Below are 18,652 nucleotides of genomic sequence, written 5' to 3'. Positions count from 1 at the left end.
GTGTGGTGGCAAGCACCTGTAATCCCAGCTACTTGGGAGACTGAGGCAGGAGAATCACTTGAATCCGGGAGTCAGAGGTTGCAGTGAGCCGAGATCGCACTACTGCACTCCAGCCTGGGCGATAAGAGTGAACCTCCATCTCAAAAAAAAAAAAGTTTTCCCTCATTATTAAAAAGGAAAAATTATAGAAAATTAAAATATAGAATGTAGAAAGAGGAAAAACACCACACGTCACTCTTCAGATGGATTGGTTTATTTTTAAGATGGGTTTATTTTGGATAGCCAGTTAGAAAACGCCCTTATAGCTGATGTGTGTATGTGCATACTGAATTGTATACTTAATTCTGAAAGTAATGAGGAAACATTTCACCTGATGATAACTGGTACAAAGGAAAGTTCACGTGTCTTTAATAGTTTGCTAATTAGACTAGCTGGTTAGAAAGAGGGATCACTAGATTGGAGAGAGAGATCCAGTTTCCACTGGAGGCAGTAGATCTGCTCATTTCCATGGTGACAATCCTAATGGCAGAGGGAGTGAGTTTCTCTTAGCGGCACAGGCTGGGGGTTTTGAGCTTTTAAGTTTTGTTTTATAGAAATCTGGAGAATTTTACATTTTACTTCGCTATATATCCATGTTAAAAATAATTCATTTTTGATGTCCCAGAATTGATGTGGGTTGCCTTATTTCCAGGCACCAGGTTGCTCACTGCAAGGTGACATTTTGAGAAGCAGAGATCTCTAGGTATATCTTAAGTGTGAAGAGCTTGTTAGATTTCCATGGCCTATTCCAGGTGGGTTGTTGGGTTTATGTTGTAAGCATCAAACTTTTGTGGAAATAAATACCTAATACAAGGTATAAATACCATTTCTGGTTTTCCTCAGAGCTCACAAAAGAATCTTTGAGACTTGATGTTTTCAACCTCCTGTCAGAATCCAAGTTGGTGATGCACCCAAACAAACCTGTTAAAATATGAAACACAGGGCTGGGCGCGGTGGCTCACACCTATAATCCCAGCATTTTGGGAGGCTGAGGCAGGTGAATCACGAGGTCAGGAGATTGAGACCATCCTGGCTAATACGGTGAAACCCCGTCTCTACTAAAAATACAAAAACTTAGCCAGGTATGGTGGCGGGCGCCTGTAGTCCCAGCTACTCGGGAGGCTGAGGCAGGAGAATGGCATGAACCCGGGAGGCGGAGTTTTCAGTGAGCCGAGATCACACCACTGCACTCCCGCCTGGGTGACAGAGCAAGACTCCCGTCTCAAAAAAATAAAATAAAATAAAATAAAATAAAATAAAATAAATAAAAAAGAGACACAAAACAATATATGCATTTTCTCATGAAACAGTAAACTTTGGTTCCTTTGGACTATTCTGTGAGGGTTTTTGTTTGTGTTCGCAGGAAAAAAAATTAACCTAAGATATTAATGCCATTTCTGCTTTTCCTCACAGCATATATAAGATACTTTGAGATTTGATTTTTTTTTTAAGTTTGCTACTTTTCTAGGTTGAAACTTTGTGATGTGGCAAACCAAACCTTACTAATTTAAAAAGGAAAACAAAAGGCTAATGTGTCAGAAATGAATATATAAACTGAAACAGCTATAAGGAAATAAGACTTTCATTTTTAAGTCATCGCTTTAAAACTTCACCTAGATTGCTTGTGAGAGAGAAGCCATTATGATTTAATTATGGTTTTTCTATTAGGTACCCTGACCCCATGGAGCTTAGTAGCATCAGGCACTTGTAAGAACACAGTAAATGCTAATGGAATAAATGAATGAATGAGTGAGTCTAATTATAATGGTCCTTTAATGTTCTGTGTGAAATAAGATGATCTCAACATCTCATTCTATATAAGCCACCATTTATATAATAGAAACCACCTGCCCAGTCAGAAACCACTTAACCTCGGAAACCACAGCTAACTTCCTCCTGGTCAAATTGCTTTTTGCTGCTTCTCTTTCTTGAATTCTTTGTTGCATTTGGTACCACTAAAAATATTTTTCTTTTTTTGTTTTGACTGTGTAACATCCTGATTTTCTTCCCTTTTACTGCTCTTTCTAGTTTACTTTGTTGTTTGAATTTCCTCCTCCTTTTCAAGTGTGGCTGACCCCAAGGGCTTATATTTGGCTTTTTGCTCTTAGATTGTGCTGACCTTACCTAATTAAAGTACATGATCATCAGGCCTAACCTCTTATTCTTGGGACATGCACTTTAGTTGTGTGTTGGTCATAGCAGCTTGCTTATATTTCTACCCCTCTCCAATACCTAAAAGTGTAGTAGCATTCCGAACACTTAAAAATTTTAAAATATTCCTCCTATAACATCTAGCACATGAAGAGTAAGTACTTATTTGACATTGACCTACCTGGCTCTTTAACCAGGGATGACATGGCTTATGGAAACTGGGGAAAATGGGTCAGCTGTTCTAACCACAAGCATTTATCAGGTGCACATCAGTTCTTTGGGATTGTCATGCTTCATCTGATGGTGTTCTCATTACCATATCCTCAAAATTTTCATTAAAAAAAATGAAGTGGTGAGTTGGTTGGGCTCTTGTTTCTTCCAGCCGAAGTTTCTCACCACTTTTTTTTCTGGGAAAACACAAACTTATTAGCAATGTCCACAAAGCAAATCAAACTGACATGGCACTTGCCTGGATATAGGCAATTCACCAATGGCTATATACAGCATATATAGCAGGGTAGACAATTACTCAGAATCATGACTAGAAAGGTAAAGTAGCTACATTATGTACACAGGGCAACCTAGGGTACAGCGTAAGAGATTCTGCACACATTTTCCTGTCCAGAAAGGCCATGTACTTCCTCAGCAGGAAAGTGGCAGATAAGGGCGGGCCCGGTGGCTCATGCCTATAATCCCAGCACTTTGAGAGCCCAAGGCAGGCGGATCACCTGAGGTCGGGAGTTCAAGACTAGCCTGACCAACATGGAGAAACCCCGTCTCTACTAAAAATACAAAATAAGCGGAGTGTGGTGGTGCGTGCCTGTAATCCCAGCTACTTGGGAGGCTGAGGCAGGAGAATTGCTTGAACCCTGGAGTCAGAGGTGGTGAGCCAAGATCACACCATTGCACCTCTAGCCTGGGCAACAAGAGCAAAACACCATCTGAAAAAAAAAAGGGGCATATAAGAGAAGATAGGTCATTTGAAAAGACCTATTTTCTCCCCTTTGGTTTCTTTTTTTTTTTTTCCTTCTTTTATGTGTGTGTGTGTGTGTTTGACAGAGTCTCTCTCTGTCGCCCAGGCTGGAGTGCAGTAGTGCGATGTTGGCTCACTGCAACCTCCGCCTCCCGGGTTCAAGTAATTCTCTCTGCTTCAGCCTCCTGAGTTGCTGGGATTACAGGCGCATGCCACCACGCCCAGCTAATTTATTGTATTTTTAGTAGCAACGGGGGTTTCGCCATGTTGGTCAGGCTGGTCTCTTGCTCCTGACCACCTCAGCCTCCCAAAGTGCTGGGATTACAGGTGTGAACCACCGCACCTGACCTGTCCAAATATCTTTTAATCAGTCCCTATTGAATATGAAATCTTTAAAGAGAAGGCCTTCATGAAATAATATCCTATTCTCAGGAACACTTTTACACTGTTGGTGGGACTGTAAACTAGTTCAACCATTGTGGAAGACAGTGTGGCAATTCCTCAAGGATCTAGAACTAGAAATACCATTTGACCCAGCCATCCCATTACTGGGTATATACCCAAAGGATTATAAATCATGCTGCTATAAAGACACATGCACATGTATGTTTATTGCCACATTATTCACAATAGCAAAGACTTGGAACCAACCCAAATGTCCAACAATGACAGACTGGATTAAGAAAATGTGGCACAAATACACCATGGAATACTATGCAGCCACAAAAAAGGATGAGTTCATGTCCTTTTAGGGACATAGATGAAGCTGGAAACCATCATTCCCAGCAAACTATCACAAGGACAGAAAACCAAACCTGCATGTTCTCACTCATAGGTGGGAATTGAATAATGAGAACACTTGGACACAGGGTGGGGAATGTCACACACCGGGGCCTGTTGTGGGGTGGGGGGAGGGAGGAGGTAGAGCATTAGGAGATATACCTAATGTAAATGACGAGTTAACGGGTGCAGCACATCAACATGGCACATGTATACATATGTAACCTGCACATTGTGCACATGTACCCTAGAACTTAAAGTATAATAATAAAAAAAGAATATCCTATTCTCTCACAGTATGCCCTTTGTAGGGTGTTAGTATACAGTAAGTGCATATTAAAAACAAACCAACCAACCTTGTTATTATTCCTCAGCTCCACAACATCATTGAACCAAGGGAATGATTACAAAGAGTTAATTGCAGTCTAAACATCAACTCTTTCCATTTTCTTTTAAGCATCTTGACAGTCTAATGCTTCCCAAAGTTTACAAACTATTATTTCCTGTTACTAAAGGCTCTCCACAACACTTAGTTGCTTTCATAACATAGTCCCATTTGAGTATCTTTAAATATTAAGTGAAACAAACAAGAATAAAAACACCCATGCTGCACACTCACACATTGGGGCAGAATCACTCCTACCCTTTAGGCACAAGTCCAAACTCCTGCTTTCATTAAATGGGTTTGTTCGCACATGTGCACATGCATGCAGATAATCTATTCCCCTACGGAATAGAAGCAATTTCTGAAGCAGCCAGCCCCCCTTAGAGTGCCCCAGGGGATCCAGGGAGTTCAGAGCTGCACACTACAGTTCAGGACAGCCTTGAATCCAGCCCAATCACAGTCTTGCCCAAGCACAGCGAGCAATACAGGCCCTTCTTTCATGAAGTTTTCCTTAGCCTCCTACCCGACCCTTCTTGGCCTCAGCCCCATCTTGGGACTCTGATACTGGCAAGGCAAAATGTAGCAGAAAACATGTCATGGTAATTATTTGAGAACTTGGCCCGAAGACACACATATCCCAAAGAACATGGAAACTGTAAAGATGTTCAGGGAAATTAAAAGTGTATAATGTAACAAAGCAAAGATAACCAATGTTTTGATTTAAAAATAGAAGTTTCTTATCTACAAAATGAATACATGAATTATTAGAAAATGTATAAAAAAATTCAGAGTTCAAAGAAGTATAAAGTAATCAGCGAAAGTCTTGCTTTGCTGCCCACTCTCACTCCCACTCCCCAGAGAGGATCACTGATTAAAGTGCCTTATGATTCCTTCCACACATTGCCATATACATGTGTATCTGTACAGATTTTTCTTCCCACAAATGGAACCCATGGTTAAGATCACAGACTCTAGAGCCAGACTGGCTAGATTTGAGTTCCATCTTTACCAATTACTGGTTGTGAGCTCTTTGGCAAGTCACCTAATCTATCTGTGCCTCAGTTTCCTCATTTATGAAAAGATAAATAATATTACTTGCTTCATAGGGCTGTTATAAGGATTAAATGAGTTGCTTATATGCCAGACACTTAAAACAGCGTTATGTAAGTGTCAATCTAATATTTAAAGGGTCTTTATTGAGATATATTTTACATATCATAAAATTCAGCTTTTTTTTTTTTTTGAGACAGAGTCGTACTGTGTCACCCAGGCTGGAGTGCAGTGGTGTGATCACGGCTCACTGCAGCCTCGACCTCCAAGGCTCAGGTGATCCTCGCACCTCACCCCTCCAGTAGCTGGAACTACAGGCACGCGCCACCATGCCCGGCTAATTTTTTGTATTTTTAGTAGAGACGGGGTTTCACCGTGTTAGCCAGGATGGTCTCGAGAACTCACCCCTTTTAAGTGTGCAATTCAATGATTTTTAGTAACATTACTGAGTGGTACAACCATCACCATAAATGAGTTTTACAACATTTTCACTCTCCTAATAAAGATCCCTCTTGCTCATTTACAGTTAATCTCTGTTCCCACCCCCAACCCTAGGCAAGCATTAGTCTACTTTCCATTTCCAAAGATTTGTCTTTTATAGAAATTTCATGTAAATGGAATCATACAATACGTGGTTTCTTTTGCCTGGCTTCTTTCACTTTACAAAATGTTTGTGAGGTTCATCCATGACATAGCATGTGTTAGTAGTCTGTGATTTTTATTGCTGAGTAGTATTCTATTATATCGCACTTTGTCCATTCGCCAGTTGATAGACATTCAGACTATTTCCAATATATGGCTACTACGAATAATGCTCCTGTGAACATTTCCATGCAAGTCTTTGTGTAGTCATATGTTTTAATTTTTCTTGGATAGATATCTAGGAATGAAATTGCTGGGTTGTATGGAAGTTATATGTTTAACATTTTGAGGAACTGCCAAACTGCTTTCAAAGTGGCTGTACCATTTTACAGTCCTATCAGCATTTCATGAGAGTTTTCATTCTTGCACATTCTCACTAACATTTGTTGTTGTTTGTTTTACTTTTCATTCTCGTTCTACCGGGTACAAAATGGTATTAATTGTGGTTTTAATTCACATTTTCCTGATGACTGACGTTGAGCATGTTGTCATGTGCTTATTAACCATTTGTAGCTCTTCTTTGATGAAAAGTATGCTCGTAGCTTTTGTCCATTTTAAAATTGGGTTGTCTGCTTATTAAATTGCAAGAGTTCTTTCTGTATTCTAAATAGAAATCCTTTATTGCATATGTGTTTTGCAAATATTTTCTTCCAGTCTGTTGCTTGTCTTTTTGTTCTCTTAATAGTGTCATTTCGAAGTGCAAAAGTTTTGAATTTTCCTAAGGCTCAATTTATCATTTTTTTTCTTTGATGGATTGTGCTTTTGGTGTCATATCTAAGAAACCTTTACCTAACCTAAGGTCTTATAGATTTTATCCTATGTTTTCTTCTAAAAATCTTATTGTTTTTAGCTCTTACATTTAAGTCTACCGAAAAATTCAGAATAAATTTTCCTGTATGGTGTGAGATGAAGCTCTAATATAATCTTTTTCATGCACTGATCATATATCCTGTGGCTTTGGTGTACTTCTAATAGTTTTTGTTTTGTTTTGTGGATTCCTTAGGATTTTCAATATACAAGATTATGTCATATGCAAATAGAGTTACTGTACTTCTACCTTTTCAGTCTGGATGATTTATATTTCTTTTTCTGGCTTTATTCTCCTGATAGAACCTCCAGGACAATCTTCATTAAAAATGGTGAGCACAGATATGCTTGTCTTGTTCTTGATTTTAGGGGTAAGTTTTCAGTTTTTTACATTTAAGTCTGATTTTAGCTGTGGGTTTTTTTGTAAATACATTTTTTTTTTGGAGATGGAGTCTCGCTCTGTCGCCCAGGCTGGAGTGCAGTGGTGCGATCTCGGCTCATGGCAAGCTCCGCCTCCCGGGTTCACGCCATTCTCCTGCGTCAGCCTCTCCGAGTAGCTGGGATTACAGGCGCCCGCCACTGCGCCCGGCTAATTTTTTATATTTTTGGTAGAGACGGGGTTTCACCGTGTTAGCCAGGATGGTCTCTGTCTCCTGACCTTGTGATCCGCCCGCCTGGGCCTCCCAAAGTGCTGGGATTACAGGTGTGAGCCACTGTGTAAATACATTTTATCAGGTTTAGGAAGTTCCCTTTTACTCCTAGTTTGTTGAACATTTTTATCATAAAAAGGTATTGTACATTGTCAAAAGCTTTTCCTGTGTCTACTGAAATGATGATGTGGTTTTTGTCTTTTAAAATATTTTAATTGATCATTTTAGGTTTATGTTGATTGATTTTTATATGTTGACCCAACCTTGCATTCCCAGAATAAATCCCAACTGGTTATGATGTACAAATTTTTCTTTATATTGCTGGGTTTGGCTTGCTGATATTTTGTTGAGGGTTTTTGTGCATATATTTATAAGGGATATTGGTCTGTAGCTTTCTCATTATGTCTTTGTTTTAATTTGGCATCAGGGTAATATTTGCCTCATAGAATGAGTTGTGAAGTGTTTTCTCACATTCCAATTTCGGAAGATTTTATGAAGGATTTGTATTAATTCCTGTTTAAACTTTTGACAGCATTAACCAGTGAAGCCATCTGAGCCTGTGTTTTTCTTTGTGGAAAGTTTATTGATTCCCAATTCAATCACTTGTCATAAAGCTATACAGATTTTGTATTTCTTTTTGAATTAGTTTTGGTAGTTTGTGTGTTATTCTAGTAATTTGTGCATTTCATGTAGATTATCTAATTCGATTCCATGCAATTGTCCATAGTATTTCTTTATAATGTTTTTATTTCTCTAAAGTTGGTAGTGATGCCTGCTCTTTCATTTATAGTTTTAGCAATTTGAATCTTTGTTTCTTGGTCAGTCTAGCTAAAGGTTTATTAATTTTGTTGATCCTTTCAGAAAGTCAACTTGGATTTTGTTGATTTTTATTGTTTTTCTGTTTTCTAAGGTAATTAGTCTCACACTATTTTTAAAATCAGTATATTTATTAAAAGTGGTACTTATTCATCTTTCCTCATGTGCCCTTTTTACATTATACATGTTACATGTTCTGTTTGACATTCATCTTAAAAGTATAATTTATATTTGATATGTTTGACGATTTCATAATTGACGATAAGAATGCTTTCTTTTTTTCCCCTCAATTTTATTTTAAGTTCTGAGATACCTGTGCAGGATGTACAGGTTTGTTACATAGGTAAACGGGTGCCATGGTGATTTGCTGCACAGATCATCCCATCACCTAGGTATTAAGCCCAGCATCCGTTAACTATTCTTCCTGATGTTCTCCCTCCCTCCCCCAACCCCCCAACAAGCCCCAGTGTATTGTTTCCCCCAATGTGTCAATGTGTTCTCATTGTTTAGCTCTCACTTATAAGTGAGAACATGCAGTGTTTGTTTTTCTGCTCCCACATTAGTTTGTCGAGGATAATGGCTTCCAGCTCCATCCGTGTCCCTGCAGAGGACATGATCTCATTATTATTATTATTATTATTATCATTATTTTGAGGCAAAGTCTCACTCTGTTGCCAGACTGGAGTGCAGTGGTGCGATCTCGGCTCACTGCAACTTCTGCCTCCAAGGTTCAAACGATTCTCTTGCCTCAGCCTCCCGAGTGGCTGGGACTACAGGTGTGCACCACCACACCTGGCTAATTTTTGTATTTTTAGTAGAGATGGGGTTTCACCATGTTGGCCAGGATGGTCTCCATCTCCTGACCTCATGATCTGTCCACCTCAGCCTCCCAAAGTGCTGGGATTACAGGCGTGAGCCACTGCGCCCGGCCGATCTTGTTATTTCTTTATGGCTGCATAGTATTCCATGGTGTATATGTACCACATTTTCTTTATCTAGTCTATCATTGATGGTCATTTAGGTTGATTCCATATCTTTGCTATTGTGAATAGTGCTGCAATGAACATATGCATGCATGTATCTTTATAATAGAATGATTTATATTCCTTTGGGTATATATCCAGTGATGACATTGCTGGGTCAAATTGTGTTTCTTTCTGTGGGTCTTTGAAGGAATCACCACACTGTCTTCCACAATGGTTGAACTAATTCATACTCCCACCAACAGCATAAAAGCATTCCTTTTTCTCTGCAGCTTCACCAGCCTCTGTCGTTTTTTTACTTTTTAGTAATCGCCATTCTGACGGGTGTGAGATGGTATCTCATTGTGGTTTTGATTGGTTTTGATTCGCATTTCTCTAATGATCGGTGATGTTGAGCTTTTTTTTTTTTTATGTGTTTGTTGACCCCATGTATGTCTTCTTTTGAGAAGTGTCTGTTCATGTCCTTTGCCCACTTTTTAATGGGTTTGTTTGTTTTTCCCTTGTAAATTTGTTTAAATTCCTTGTAGATACTGGATATTAGACGTTTGTCAGATGAATAGATTGCAAAAATGTTCTCCCATTCTGTAGGTTGTCAGTTTACTCTGATGATAGTTTCTTTTGCTGTGCAGAAGCTCTTTAATTTAATTAGATCCCGTTTTTCAATTTTTGCTTTGGTTGCAATTGCTTTTTGCATTTTCATCAATAAATCTTTGCCTGTGCCTATGACCTCAATGGTATTGCCTAGATTTTCTCCTAGGGTTTTTATAATTATGAGTTTTACATTTAAGTCTTTAATTCAGCTTGGTCTTATTTCTGAGATCTCTGTTCTGTTCCATTGGTCCGTGTGTCTGCTTTTATACCAGCACTATGCTGTTTTGGTTACTGTAGCCTAGTAGTATAGCTTGAAGTCAGGTAGCGTGATGCCTCCAGATTTGTTCATTTTGCTTAGGATTGTCTTGGCTATATGGGCTCTTTTCTGGTTCCATATGAAATTTAAAGTAGTTTTTTCATAGACAGTATATAGTTGAATTGTGTTTGTTTTATCCACTCTGTCAATTTCTATATTTTATTGGAGAGTTTACTCCATTTAAATGTAATGTAATTACTGATTTTAAAGAAAGGACTGGCATCTGCCATTTTTCTATTTGTTTTCTGTATGTCATATCATTTTTGTACCTCTGTTTTTCCATTACTTCCTTACTTTGTGACATATAGGCATATTCTAATGCCCTATTTTAATTAATTTGTCATTTCTATTACCATATATCCTTTGTGTTATTTTCTTAGTAGTTGCTCTGGGGATTACAATTATTATCTTGAAACAATCTAGGCTGGGCGGTGGCTCATGCCTGTAATCCCAGCACTTTGGGAGGCCGAGGCGGGCAGATCACCTGAGGTCAGGAGTTCAAGACCAGCCGGGCCAACATGGCAAAACCCCGTCTCTACTGAAAATACAAAAATTGGCTGGGTGTGGTGGTGGGTGCCTGTAATCCCAGCTACTTGGGAAGCTGAGGCAGGGAGAATCGCTTGAACCCGGGAGGTGGAGGTTGCAGTGAGCTGAGATGGTGCCACTGCACTCTAGCCTGGCGACAGAGCAAAACTCCGTCTCAACAACAACAACAATAATAACAACAACAACAACAGCAAACCAATCTAGTTCAGATTAATAGAAATGTAATTTTAATAGTATACGGAATCATTTTCCAATATAGCTCCATTCCGTCTCTGTTTTTTTGTGCTATTATTGTCATAGAAATTATATATTTTATGTTATTAATCTATGAACACAATTTTATAATTATTTCTTTATGCAATTATATTTTAAATAAGGTAGGAGAAGACAAAAGCTATCAAACTACATTTATACTATCTTTTATGTTTACCTACATAGATACCTTTACAGGTACTATTTATTTCTTTGTGTGGATTTGAATTACTCTGTAGTTCTTTCATTTTAGACTGAAGGACTTATTTTAGTATTTCTTGTAGGTCAGATCTGCTAGTGAAAAATTCTTTCAGTTTTTGTTCATCTGGAGATGTGTTAATTCTCTTTCAGTTTTGAAGGATAGTTTTGCCAAATACAGAATTTTTAGTTGACAATTTTTTCCTTTTAGCACTTTGAGGATGCCATCCCAATGCATTCTGTCCTCCATGAAGGCAAGAAGGCATTCTGTCCTTTTTGATGAGAAGTCCACTGTTAATCTCACTGAGAGATGAATTGCTTTTCTCTTGCTGCTTTAGAGAGTCTTTGTCTTTCAACAGTTTGGCTATGATGTGACTGGGTGTAGATATCCTTGTGTTGACCCTACTTGAAGTTTGTTGCACTTTTAGCTATGTAGAGCAAAGTTTTTCATAAAATTTGGGAAATTTCTCGCTATTATTTCTTCAAATATTCTTTCTATTTGTTTACATCTCCCTTTTCTCCTTCTGGGACTTACATTGTATGTCTATTGGTATGCTTGATGGTATACTACAGGTCTCCAAAGCACCGTTCTTTTTGCTTTCTATTACTCAGACTGAATTACCTAAATTAACCTATGTTTGGGTTCTCTGATTCTTTTTTTCTGCCAGCTCAAATCTGCTATTGAACAATTTTAGTGAATCTTTCATTGCAATTACTGTATTTTGCAACTCCATAATTTCTGTAATTTCTGTTTGCATCTTTTAAACCCTTTTTTTTTTTGTGAGACGGAATTTTGCTCTGTCACCCAGACTGGAGTGCAGTGGCATGATCTTGGCTCACTGCAACCTCCGCCTCCCGGGTTCAAGTGATTCTCCTGCCTCAGCCTCCCAAGTAGCTGGGATTATAGGTGTGTGCCACCACACCTGGCTAATTTTTGTATTTTTAGTAGAGACGGGGTTTTACCATGTTGGCCAGGCCAGTCTCAAGTTCTTTAAAGCCCACTACAAACATTGCATTCCTTAGATCTTTCTTTTAAGTTTTTGGACAGACCCTGGCTTGCCCAAACTGGTATAATCACCTCAGGCAGTTGTGATGTTAAACAGTTGCAGCTGATTATTTTTGAGAACTGCACTAAAGCTAGGGCTTTTCTTGTCGAGCAAGCTGAGTCAGGTCACATATGAAAGCACTGTATGAATGGGGCTTTCCCAGAGAGATATGAGACAAGTCAAACAGTAATAATGCTGTGGGATAGAAGTTTTTTGAGGAGCTCCAAACCCAGTCTGCCCCCTCTAGTGGCAGTAAAGCTGCTGGTTTTTTTTGTTTTTGATTTTTTTGTTTGTTTTGTTTTTACAGCTCCTCTGGCTGTGAGTTGGCTGGTTTTCAAGGGAACTGTGGAGCTGGGAAGAGAAACATGAGAGTAGGCCAAGTTAAAAATGTAGTTTTCTTACATAGGTGCTGTGGTTTTTCTTGAATAAATGCTCCTCAGATTGCTTTAGACCTTTGGTTAATTTCCATATTTATAAAAAAAAAGTTGATTTTTATAATTTTGCCAGCATTTTCATTGATTTTATGGAGGAGTGGATTTACAGAGATCCTCACTCTGCCATTCCAGAAGTCTCACCTGGTTAGCTATTATTTTATTATACAAGCCGTTCCTTACCTTGGTTTTTCCTCATTTAAAAATGCCTCTTAAATTTTTTTTAATACCAGGTCATGCAGATCTAATGTAGTGTTCCAGAGTAGGGACACAACATAATTTATTTAACCATGCCCTATTATTAGACTGAGATTTTTTTTGTATCATAATCCATGCAATTTAGGTTTTTTCCAATTTTTTTCATATCACAATCAATGCAATGAATACCCTTTAAATTATATTTTTATATATTAAAAGTATATATATTTAGATTAGATTCCCAATTGAAGAACAGCTGGTCAAAGAGTATATGCAGTTCTAATTTTGACTGATACTGCCAAATTGCCCTTAAGATAGCTACACTAATTACACTCCTCTTACTACTATATCAAAGTGTCTTTCTTTTTTTTTTTTTTTGAGACGGAGTCTTGCTCTGTCGCCCAGGCTGGAGTGCAGTGGCGTGATCTCGGCTCACTGCAAGCTCTGCCTCCCGGGTTCACGCCATTCTCCTGCCTCAGCCTCTCCGTGTAGCTGGGACTACAGGCACCCGCCACCACGCCCGGCTAATTTTTTTTTTTTTTTTTGTATTTTTAGTAGAGACGGGGTTTCACCTTGGTCTCGATCTCCTGACCTCGTGATCCGACCGCCTCGGCCTCCCAAAGTGCTGGGATTACAGGCTTGAGCCACCGCGCCCGGCCAGAGTGTCTTTCTTCACATACATTTACCAACACTGAAAATCTTCTTAATTTTTGTTAATTCAATAGTTCATAAAGTAGTGCCTTATTCCATTAATTCACTTATTTACCTTAGGATAAGGATATCTATTTACCTTACACATGGTTTGAAAACTGCTTTGAACTGAGGCTTTGCTACAGCAAGAGGAGAGAAAAAAACGGTTTTAGATGTGGGGACCATCACAGAACATACCCTGTTGCCAACATGGTTTTTCCAGTGGTTTGTAAAAACCAGTCTGGGGATAAAGGTATCAATCAATCCCTTTTATTACCATTGTTTCATGAATTTGGGTAACTTCATGCTCTCAAGATTCATGGCAATTGATGGAAGGATGAAGTTCTACACCTTGGGATTTGGCATGATGACTCAGGATATAAATGCAGCCCCCTCTTGCAAATTGCTCTGGGGTATTGATAAACCCTGGCTGGAACTTACAGTTGCTCACACACATTTTAGCTAGCTACTGCTAACATTTTTCTTTCATAGTTGCAACTAGAAAGAACTGCACATGCTTTGGGCTCATGAATTGTTTGTAGAGGGCAGGAGAAGGATACTATTGTGTCCAAGTTGCTTTAAAAGTATTTTATGAGGGGGATATAGAGGAGAAAATAGTGATATTTAATGTGAGGTTTAAAAAGACAGGGAAGAAACTAAAGGTCTGCACTTGAAGGCCTAATATACCTAAATGCCAAGTAAAGTTCAGAGAGAGATTTATTATGACAACCGTAAAAAGAACACCTCTTTTGTCTAGGCTGACGTCTTCAATTGTGTTGTTTGTCTTTTGGGCACTAGCATGGTTTCCAAAAGCCATGACAAGTTTGTGTAATACACAGCTTGTTCTTTTATATCTTTCATATATGGCCATTCCTAGGCTATAGATATTATGCTACTTAAACCAAGCCAGTATGTAAAGGGATTGAGTGGTGAGCATGCAAATATTGGGTTGGGAGGGCCAAATGGAGGATGAGTAGAGGTCTTACCACACTGCTGTAGGGTTGAAAAGGGAAAGCCATCTGAAGGGCCGCAGAAAATGAACAGACAAAAGACAGATTAACGGGAGAAAAGGGCATATGGAATTTCTTTCACGTGCACGAGAGGGTGGGGAAATCACTGAAATGTGATTACCCAATAACCTATGAGGCCCAGAGGCGTATATACCCTTCTTTATAAGGGAGGAGGAGATGGGGAACATAGGCAATTCTTTTGAGGGGTAGTAGATAATTATTAGGGAGAATGAATGAGCCTGGGAGACAGAAATTAACTTGTAAATGATTCTTTGGAATTTGAATGAGCCTGAGAAACAGACATTTTGTGAAAAAGTCTGTCCAGGTGTGGCTGTATTCCTCAGTCTTCTTTTCTGGGATAGATAATGAAATTTCAGGGAAGAAATGGAAGGCAATTATGTTCTTTTTTGCAGGTCCTGTCTTAATTCGGATGAAGGAATAAAGCCTCTTCTAGCATCTACTGACCTTCAGGGGCCTTTAATTTAAAATAATCAACACACCAGGGTGACATATTTCGAAGTGAAATTCCCTGGGCTCTTTCATTGCTGCCATCAACTCCTTGGTGACTTCAGAAAAGTTGCTTAATGTGTCAGTTTCCAAATCTAAGTGAGGCAATGAATTTGCAGGGAACACAGAAAGTGTTATAAAAGCATTGTAGCTGTTACCAGAAAGGGGTCCTGATCCAGACCCCGAGAGAGGGTTTTTGGAGCTTACACAAGAAAGAATTTGGGGCGAGTCCACAGAGTAAAGTGAAAGCAAGTTTATTAAAGAAGTAAAGAAACAAAAGAATGGCTACTCCATAAACAGAGCAGCAGCATGAACTGCTTGACTGACTATACCTCCTGTTGTTTCTTGATTATATGCTAAACAAGGGGTGGATTATACATGAGTTTTCCAGGGAAAGGGCAAGCAATTTCCTGAACTGAGTCCTCCCCTTTTTAGACTATATAAGGTAACTTCTGAACGTTGCCATGGCATTTGTAAACAGTCGTGGTGCTGCTGGAAATGTCTCTTAGCATGCTAATGCGTTATAATTAATATATAATGAGCAATGAGGACGACGAGAGGTCACTTTTATTGCCATCTTGGTTTTGGTGGGTTTTGGCCGGCTTCTTCACTTCATCCTGTTTTATCAGCAGGATACCAGTCCTGCCGACCTCCTGTCTCATCTTGTGACAAAGACTACCTAACCTCCTGAGAATGCAGCCCTGTAGGTCTCAGTCTTATTTTACCCATCCCCTATTCAAGATGGAGTTATTCTGGTTTGAATGCCTCTGAAATAGTGGATATTGCTGTGATCACACACTATTCAGGGAAACGGAACTTGATCAAGTAAGCCACTGATAAAGGACTACATTTTAAAACCTTTTTTCTACTCAATAATTTTGTACCTCAGTGGGTAAAGTCAAAATATAATCACAAAGAAAAGAAGGCTTGTATTTTCCCTTTGAAATGTATATAGTTAATATAGAGAATGGTTAGGTACATGAGCTCTGGAGCAGACCTGCTTGCCTTCTATATCTTGGCTCTGCTACTTAACAGGGTGTGTAATCTTGGGCAATGTCTCCGTTTCTTTATCTGTAAAATAGGAATAATAATAATTCTACCTCATTCATAGGATTGCTATAAGGATTAAATTAATATAAGAAAAGCACTTAGTACTGGGCAAATAGTAAGCATTCAGTAAGTGTTAGCTTTTATTATTACTATTAATTAAAAATACTTTCCTTTACTCAAACACCAAACAGGAGTCAGTAAGATAGATGGAGGCAGAGAGCTGGCACCTACGAGAGCAAGGAAACCAAAGGCTTTCCTCTAGTCCCACCAGAGAGATCATAGTTCTGAAGATGGTCTTGCTGACATACTAGTTTGTAATTATTCTGACCACACTATTAGGGTGTTACTGGAAAGGGGTCCTGATCTAGACCCCAAAAGAGTTCTTGGATCTCACACTATAAATAATTTGAGACCAGTCTGTCAGAGGAGTGTGAACCCGAGCAACTCCATCTTGAATAGGAGCTGGGTAAAATGAGGCTGAAACCTACTGGGCTGCATTCCCAGACAGTTAAAGCATTCTAAGTCACAGGATGAGATAGGAGGTCAACACAAAATACAGGTCATGAATTCCTTGTTGATAAAACAGGTTGCAGTAAAGGAGTCGACCAAAACCCACCAAAACCAAAATGGCGACGAGAGTGACCTCTGGTCGTCCTTACTGCTACACTACCACCAGCACCACGACAGTTTACAAATGCCATGGCAATGTCAGGAATCTATCCTATATGGTCTAATAAGGGGAGGCATGAATAATCCACCCCTTGTTTAACATATCATCAAGAAATAACCATAAAAATGGGCAACCAGCCACCCTTGGGGCTCCTCTGTCCACGGAGTAGCCATTCTTTTATTCCTTTACTTTCTTAATAAACTTGCTTTCACTTTGCACTGCAGACTCGCCCTGGATTCTTTCTTGCACAAGATCCAATAATCTTCTCTTGGGGTCTGGATTGGGACCCCTTTCCTGTAACAAATCCATAGAGTAAAGTGAAAGCAAGTTTAAGAAAGTAAAGGAATAAAGAATGGCTACTCCGTAGGCAGAGCAGCCTCAAGGGCTGCCGGTTGCCCATTTTTATGGTTATTTCATGATTATGTGCTAAACAAGAGGTGGATTATTCATGCCTCCCCTTTTAGGCCATATAGGGTAACTTCCTGACGTTGCCATGGCATTTGTAAACTGTCATGGCACTGGTGAGAGTGTAGCAGTGAGGAAGACCAGAGTTCACTCTCGTCGCCATCTTGGTGTTGGTGGGTTTTGGCTGGCTTCTTTACTGCAAACTGTTTTATCAGCAAGGTCTTCATGACTTGTATCTTCTGCCAACCACTTGTCTCATCCTGTGGCTAAGAATGCCTTAACTTATTGGGAATGCCCCCCAGCAGGTCTTAGCCTTATTTTACACAGTCCCTATTCAAGATGGAGTTCCTGTGGTTTAAGCACACCTGACAAGGGTGTTTTGCAAAATCTATCAATGTTATTCAAAATGTATTCTTTGGGCCACTTGCACGAGAATCACCAGGGGACGGAGGAATTGATAAAATGCAAATTCCAGAGCTTCATCCCAAAGCTGCAGAATCAGAATTTCTGTACCTCAGATCTAAGTCTGTGTATTTTTCACAGGCAACCCAGGAGCTTCTGATAACAGACTAAAGTTTGAGAACCACTGGACCATTGTGTTTGGTCAGAACACATTAAGCAACTAGTAACACATTGACAATGATATCAAATGGTACTAGTATATGAATCTGTATTCACCTTGATCCTGGGGCTGCTCTGACTACACTTGCCTCTGCTCTCAGGCTAAAGAATAATCTTTTCTTGTAATTTTTGAACTCAGTTGGCAAGAAATCCTATTTCTGGGCACAGTAAACAATTTTTGAATTCCTATTTCGATAAGGTTTTCATAAAGTAAATTTTTGATGCTAGTTGTAGCTCTTGATTTTACCAGTAGAGAGCACAGTCCGTCTATTGATGTTAAGCTTTGTATAACAAAGAAGTCTGTGATGGTCTTTTTTCTCTTTAATATGGAAATCTTATCCTTCTGGTTGGATAATTAGAGACAAGGGCCACTTCTGTGTGGGGTAGGAATGTGACCCTCTGGGTGGGATTACTCATTTTTCAAAGATGACGTAGAATGAAACCCATCTAAAACTTCTATAACTGAAAAATATGGTCTCCTAGACATGTCACTCCATGAAATGAAATAGAGCACTTCTTTCATGAGTAACCTGCACTCCAACTGAACACTTTGGAATAGGGTATGAAATGTACAGAAATGTGTAAGAAAAATTGTGAGATGTTGAATTACCCTATTTTTGAAAACAACGTGCTTTGGAATGTGGAATTAGACTCATGGAGGGAAATACTTGCATGCCTGATAAAACATAGATTTCAATTTTCTGCAGTTTGAAGTGTTTTTTCTCAGCTCCAGCAGACTGCTTAATTATCATCTAAAAGGAAACTGGATGGGCAATAGTTTGGAGGCTTTGGGGAAAAGCTAAAACATGGATTATCTTTCCCTTACCGTCCCTCAAGTCCCCAAA

Source organism: Nomascus leucogenys, chromosome X (genome assembly GCF_006542625.1).
Source record: "Nomascus leucogenys isolate Asia chromosome X, Asia_NLE_v1, whole genome shotgun sequence".
NCBI lineage: Eukaryota > Metazoa > Chordata > Mammalia > Primates > Hylobatidae > Nomascus > Nomascus leucogenys.
The sequence above is the reverse complement of the archived record's forward strand: the minus strand, read 5'-3'. Positions refer to the sequence as shown.